The sequence below is a fragment of the Amblyraja radiata genome, chromosome 29, assembly GCF_010909765.2.
Source record: "Amblyraja radiata isolate CabotCenter1 chromosome 29, sAmbRad1.1.pri, whole genome shotgun sequence".
NCBI lineage: Eukaryota > Metazoa > Chordata > Chondrichthyes > Rajiformes > Rajidae > Amblyraja > Amblyraja radiata.
The window spans coordinates 26,785,710-26,793,190 of record NC_045984.1 but is presented as its reverse complement, the minus strand read 5'-3'; positions in this window follow the sequence as shown (position 1 = coordinate 26,793,190).

Below are 7,481 nucleotides of genomic sequence, written 5' to 3'. Positions count from 1 at the left end.
GTGCGTTCTTCCCCCCAGCTTTACCTTTACGTTTAGAAAGGAGATGAGGAGGAATTTCTTTAGACAGAGGGTGTTGAATCTGTGGAATTAATTGCCGTAGACGGGGGTGGAGGCCAAGTCAATGGATATTTTTAAGGCGGAGAGTGATAGATTCTTGATTAGTAAGGGTGTCGGGGGGGTTACAGGGAGAAGGCAGGAGAATGGGGTTGAGAGGGAAAGATAGTTTGGCCATGATTGAATGGCGGAGTAGACATGAAGGGCCAAATGGCTTAATTCTGCTCCTACGAGCTGCACTCCTGTGTAAAGTCCTTTTTGAGTAATTTCCCTTATCTGTGCTGAATGCTAACCTGGTTCTGGAAGGGCAGATAATGCAATAGATGAAGTAGTTTGCATCAATAGGCCATTGGGATAACCTCAGTGGAAGCTTGCACGTTGGTTGGTGTTTAAATGGGGTCTTTTCACCACATGTTGCTGGACAGTGGAAGCTCTGAGGCCACAATGAAGAACCCTGCCCCTATAGTTTGGGTACAAAGAAGTCTCGGTTGCCATGTTAGCAGCCGCTGATTCCTCTCACGTTCAACCCTGTGAGTTATAAAAGCCGTCTCCAGCACTGAGGAACATTTGAACGCTTCGCCCTCTAAGATGGAGCGGTATTCTCTTTCAAATTTAAATGAAGGAAACGATTTGCATTCTTGTTTATACTGTAGATGTTTTGTGCGTTCCGGGAGAGAGTCTATTTTCTAACAATGTAGGGAATTTGCATTGAGAGCTCTTCTGTAACTTGTCTGACCTGCACAGCTGTCTGTCTGTGTCTGTCTGCTTCCGAGTCTTGTGCTTGAAGCTGTGTGTCACACCTGTCACTTTAATTTTGAAGATTTAAATAAATGGTCTTTGAACAAGGATCGTGGTCTTATTAATTTTTTTTAAAGATTCCGTTTATTTTAGAGATACAGCGCGGGAAAAAGGCCCTTCTGCCCACCGTATCTGCACCGACCAGCGATCCCTGCACATTAACACTATTGTACCCATACTAGGGACTATTTACACTTATACCAAGCCAATTAACCTACAAACCTGTACGCCTTTGGAGTGTGGGATGCAACCGAAGATCTCGTAGAAAACCCACGCAGGTCACGGGGAGAACGTAACAACCTCCGTAGAGCACCCGTAGTCGGGATCTGGTGATGTCAGGCAGCAACAACCGCTGCGCCTCCGTGCCACCCCTTTTTGCTCATTTTTTATTTTCTCTTTCTCCTGCTCCATGTTCTTTTCAGCTGGAGTTTGGTCTTGATTGCAAAATATTTGTTTCCAGAAAAGAGTTTGGTTTAGTTCGGAGACACAGCGCGGAAACCGGAGGCAAAAGTCGGCCATCTTGAAACAGGCCCCAAACTCTCGCCCTCCTCTCCCTGCTTCAACTATTTCCTTTTTACTTGAGAGATAACAGCGCGGAAACGGGCCCTTTGGCCTACCGAATCCGCGCCGACCAGCGATTGCCCATTCACACACTAGTTTAGTTTAGAAATACAACCAAACGCAACCGTGCCAGCCCTTTTTGCTCATTTTTTATTTTCTTCCTCTCCTGCTCCATGTTCTTTTCAGCTGGAGTTTGGCCTTGATTGCAAAATATTTGTTTCCAGAAAAGGCAGGAGTGGGTGCGAGAGAGGAGCTGGCAATTTCAACAGCATTTCTCCCTCAAAATTATGATTTTAAATGTCAGGAGTTTTAAAATCATAATTGGGTTTTAAATGGTTTCCCCCGGGGCCTCCAGTTCCCACCCACACTCCGAAGACGTGCCGGTTGGTCTTTGTGTGTTTAGGATAGTGTAAGTGTACGGGGTGATCGCTGGTTGGCACAGACTTAGTGGGCCGATGGACCTGTTTCCACATTGCATCCCTAAGCTAAATGTTAGCTGGAACATTAGATTGTTATGTCTCTCTTTAAAGAGCCAGCTATTACTCAGGATGTTTTCCAGAAGGCGAAAGGTGGTCTGACATTGCCCGCCTGAATGGGCAACTCTTTGACACAGAGGGTATATGGAACATGACATCAAGTTTCCATAGTCGCAGAGTCGGAGAGCACGGAAACAGGTCATTCGGCTCAGCGTGGCCAGGTGTAGAGAAGGCCGAGATCAGCCATGGATGAATGGCATAGTAGACTCGATGGGCCGAATGGACTAATTCTACTCCTATAACTTGTAAACTTAAGACTGTATTTGCAGCCAATACTAAAACAACACTTAAAAGACATTTGGACAGGTGCCATGTGTATGAAAGGTTTAGAAGAATGGCAGTCTAGAACCAGAGACCACAGCCTCAGAATAAAACGAGGCATGAAAGGAGATGAGGAGGAATTTCTTTAGTCAGAGGGTGGTGAATCTGTGGAATTCATTGCCACAGATGGCTGTGGAGGCCAAGTCAATGGATATTTTTCAGGCAGAGATTGACAAGTTCTTGATTAGTACAGGCATCAGAGGTTATGGGGAGAAGGCAGGAAATTGGGGTTGAGAGGGAAAGATAGATGAGCCGTGATCGAATGGCGGAGTAGACTTGATGGGCCGAATGGCCTCATTCCGCTTCTAGAAGTTATGAGCGTGAATTTGAGCCACATGCTGGCAAATGGGACTAGCGTAGATGAGGCATCTTGGCAGACATGGGCAAGTTGGGTCGAATGGCTTGTCTCCCTATGAAAACTTGATGTCATGTTAGTATTGTAAATATTGGAAACAAATGTAATGATGTGTGTTATGCAGTAAATATCAACATTGCAATGCTATAAAACTATAGATCTATGAATAATGTTTATTTATGGCAACCAAATCTTGTATTGACAGTTGCACCAGTCCACGACACTAACCTAACCGTGGGTTACATACACAGTGTGCAGTGACCACTCACAGACTGGTACCATGTGGAAAGAGGCCATTCGGCCAGTGGTGCCTGTGCTGACCCATTGAACATATCCAGTTGACTGCACCCCCCTCAGAGCTTTCCCAAAGACCTGCCGATTATTTATCCGATTCCATTCAAAAGATTGCTCCTGTAATTTGTGTGTTTGGTCTCAAATCTGTGAGTTAAAGGCCTCATCCAGGAACTCCATACAAAAGTAGCATCAGTTTAGCAGCTTGCTCAAACCCAGCGATGAGATGCCTCGCTGCCAGTTACAGGTAGGTTGTGTTTGAAGAGCAGTCAAAGAGTGGTAGAATGATACAGCGTGGAAACAGGCCCTTCGGCCCAACTCGCCCACACTGACCAACATGTGCCATCTACTCTAGCCCCACCTGCCTGCATTTGGCCCATATCCCTCTGAACCCGTCCTATCCATGTACCATGTTTCTTAAAAGTTGCGATAGTCCCAGCCTCAACTACCTCCTCGTTCCATACACCCAGCACCCATTGTGTGAAAAATCTACCCCTCAAATTCAATAGACAATAGGTGCAGGAGGAGGCCATTCGGCCCTTCGAGCCAGCACCTCCATTCAATGTGATCATGGCTGATCATCCCCAATCAGTACCCCGTTCCTGCCTTCTCCCCATATCCCCTGACTCCGCTATCTTTAAGAACCCTATCTAGCTCTCTTGAAAGCATCCAGAGAACCTGCCTCCACCGCCCTCTGAGGCAGAAAATTCCACACACTCACCAATCTCTGTGAGAAAAAGTGTTTCCTCGTCTCCGTTCTAAATGGCTTACCCCTTATTCTTAAACTGTGGCCCCTGGTTCTGGACTCCCCCAACATCGGGAACATGTTTCCTGCCTCTAGCGTGTCCAAACCCTTAACAATGTTATATGTTTCAATGAGATCCTCTCAGCCTTCCAAACTCCAGAGTGTACAAGCCCAGCTGCTCCATTCTCTCAGCCTGACATCCTGACAGATATTGACACCTGAAGAATATTCCCTCGCCCTCTTTGAAAAGACGTTGTGGGATTTTCACTTGCAGTTAGTTTAGAGACACAGCATAGAAACAGACCCTTCGGCCCACCGGGTCCATGCCGACCAACGATCACCCCGCACACTAGTTCTATCCTACACACTAAGGAAGATTTACAGAAGCCAATTAACCTACAAACCTGCATGTCTTTGGAATGAGGGAGAAAACTGGAACACCAGGAGGAAACACACGCGGTCACAGGGAGAACGTGCAAACTCCACACAGACAGGACCCATAGTCAGGATTGAACCCAGGTCTCTGACGCAGTGAGGAAACAGCTCTACCGCTGCGCCACCGTGCCACCCTAATAATCATCTGTGTAGGAAGGAACTGCAGATGTTGGTTTAAACCGAAGATAGGCACAAAAAGCTGGAGTGACTCAGCGGGATAGGCGGCATCTCTGGAGAGAAGGAAATGGGTGAGGTTTCTAAAGAATAGTCTTGACCCGAAACGTCACCCATTCCTTCTCTCCAGAGATGCTGCCTGTCCCGCTGGGGTTTACTCCAGCTTCTTGTGCCTATATAAGGATGTCATCTGTCAGGTAGGACCTCTGATATTGCAGCTCTAACTCGGAGCTGTATTAGGAGAGCCCGCCTGGATTTTTTCAAGTCCTCAGCAGTGGAATTCTTGCCATAGACGGAGTACAGAGAAGGTTCACCAGGCTGATTCTTGGAATGGCAGGACTTTCATATGAAGAAAGACTGGATAGACTCGGCTTGTACACGCTAGAATTTAGAAGATTGAGGGGGGATCTTATAGAAACTTACAAAATTCTTCAGGGGTTGGACAGGCTAGGTGCAGGAAGATTGTTCCCGATGTTGGGGAAGTCCAGGACAAGGGGTCACAGTTTAAGGATAAGGGGGAAATCTTTTAGGACCGAGATGAGATTTTTTTTTCCACACAGTGAGTGGTGAATCTGTGGAATTCTCTGCCACAGAAAGTAGTTGAGGCCAGTTCATTGGCTATATTTAAGAGGGAGTTAGATGTGGCCCTTGTGGCTATAGGGATCAGGGGGTATGGAGAGAAGGCAGGTACGGCATACTGAGTTGGATGATCAGCCATGATCATATTGAATGGCGGTGCAGGCTCGAAGGGCCGAATGGCCTACTCCTGCACCTATTTCCTATGTTTCTATGAATTCCTTCACGCCGTGCCCTGCGTCAGAGACGAGCAACTTGCCCACTGAGTCACAGTGACACCCGCTCCCACAGCAAGGCGCTGGTACAGCAGCAGCCGGCGTTAATGTCACGTCACGGAGCAATGGCAACAGGAAATAGCTGACAAAAAAGTCAGTCACACCAAGCAGGTTTCAGTGAGAAGCCATCGTGAAGACGTGATACGCTGTGATTATTTCATGAAGAAATCCTATCCCTTCAGAATATGAGCTGGAAATTCAACGTGCCTGTGTCACGAAACTGCCCATCCTTCAATAGGTGCCTAATGGTGTGTCAATGCCCCTGAGGGAGATGAGACAAGACACAGTGCGAGATAATGCGAGCATTGATCTTAATCTGAAATAAAAGGAACTTCCCCAGATTCTACCCGATCTCCCAGTTGCCAAACACTTGAACTCCCCCTCCCATTCCCACACTGGGCCTCCTTCACTGCCAGCGTTAATTGGAGCAACATTACCCCATATTTCCCTTGGGCAGTTTACAACCCAGCTTCAACTTGGGTAGTTTACAAGCCAGATTTCTCTAACTTCAAGTAACCCTTACATTCCCTCTCTCTCTCTCTGTCCCTCTCCCAGCCCTGGCCTAGTGGTTCATTGTACCAGTTTTACAGTCGCCCTGTTGAGTTCCACTGTCCGTATAACTCGTTGTCACCTAACCCTACAGCCAACAATGGACCATTGTGGGCTCCACATTTCCTCGATTATTGTTGATTTCTGGATATCTTCCATTCATTTGTCCTAAGTACCGTCCGTACTCGGTCCCCTCCCCCCTGACTCTCAGTCTGAAGAAGGTTATCCACCCGAAACGTCACCCATCCATTTCCTCCAGAGATGCTGCCTGTCCCGCTGAGTCACTCCAGCATTTTGTGTCTGTTCCCGAGATACACGACAGGCCGGGCAGTGTCCGTGAAGAAAGGAAGTTAATGTTACATTTTATTAATTGTTTTTGCTCCGAAGGAATATTTCACAACAGCTTCTTGCTTTTGACGCCTTTGCCCGGAGGTAATAATCAAAGTGAGCACAGTACGTTCCCTCAACATGGCTTTGATAATGATTAACACAATGCCTGTAGGTTCCTTACAGTGGTGGTGAATAGGAGGGACTGAGTTATCAACGAGACATCAGGTTATGAAGGCTATAAACTCTCAACTGACGCCAGAGGCTCATTGCTGGTAGACAAAAATGCTGGAAAAACTCAGCGGGTGATGCAGCATCTATGGAGCAAAGGAGTAGGTAACGTTTTGGGTCGAGCCACTTCTTCAGACTGGTCGTTGCTGCTCAGTTCTGTCCGCCATGGCCTTGGTTGCTAACCAGTTTAACTCCAATCCCCACACTATATTTTCCTAGATCTTCATCCCCTTCGTCTAGTTTTCACACCTTACATTTCCTTATCTCTGTATCTCCCTATCCCCTGTCAGTCTGAAGAAAAGTCTCAACCCCAAACATCACCCATTCCTTCTCTCCAGAGACACTGCCTGTCCCGCTGAATTACTCCAGCATTTTGTGTCTATCTTCGGTTTAAACCAGCATCTGCAGTTCCTTCCTGCAATACTACCCACACTAACCTTATTGTCCTGGGCCTCCTCCATTGCCAGAGTGAAGCCACACGCAAACTGGAGGAACAGCACCTCCAATTCGACTTAAGACAGACACAATTAGCTTCTCTCTCTCTATCCCTCCCCCACCCAAGTCGCACCAGCTGCTCGTTTTCACCCAACAAACAGCTAACAATGGCCTGTTTCCTTTATCATCATTTTTTGCATATCTTTCATTCATTGTTCTTTATCTCTCTACATCATCACTATATGTTTCCCTTATCCCTAACTAGTTTGAAGGGTCTCGACCAGAAACGTCACCTATTCCTTCTCTCCAGAGATGCTGCCTGTCCCGCTGAGTTACTCCAGCATATTGTGTCATCTTCAGTTTAAACCAGCATCTGCAGTTCCTTCCTACTCATATTCGACTTGATTAGCTCACTTGATTAGATGGTATGAAAATTGCATTCTCCAATTTTAGGTAGCCACTAACACCCCCTTCTACCCTTTCCCTTTCTCCCCCTGCCCCCCTCCCCCCTCCCTCTCCCCCTTGCCCCACCCTTCCTTCCCCCTCCCCCTTCTCCTACATTCCTTCCTCTGGCTTCACAATTCGCAATTCCTCAAACCTGACTCATACCTTCTGCTTTTATCTCTTTTGGCCTTTGTTCCAATCATCTGCCTATCTAAACCCTCCTTGCCTGTGTCCACCTGCCATGCTGTGTCCTGTTTCTCCTCTCTTCCTGCTTTCTTCCCTCCCCCTACCATCAGTCTGAAGACCCATAAATGGCCCTGACCCAAAACGTCACCTATCCATGTTCTCCAGAGATGCTGCCTGACCCGCTGAGT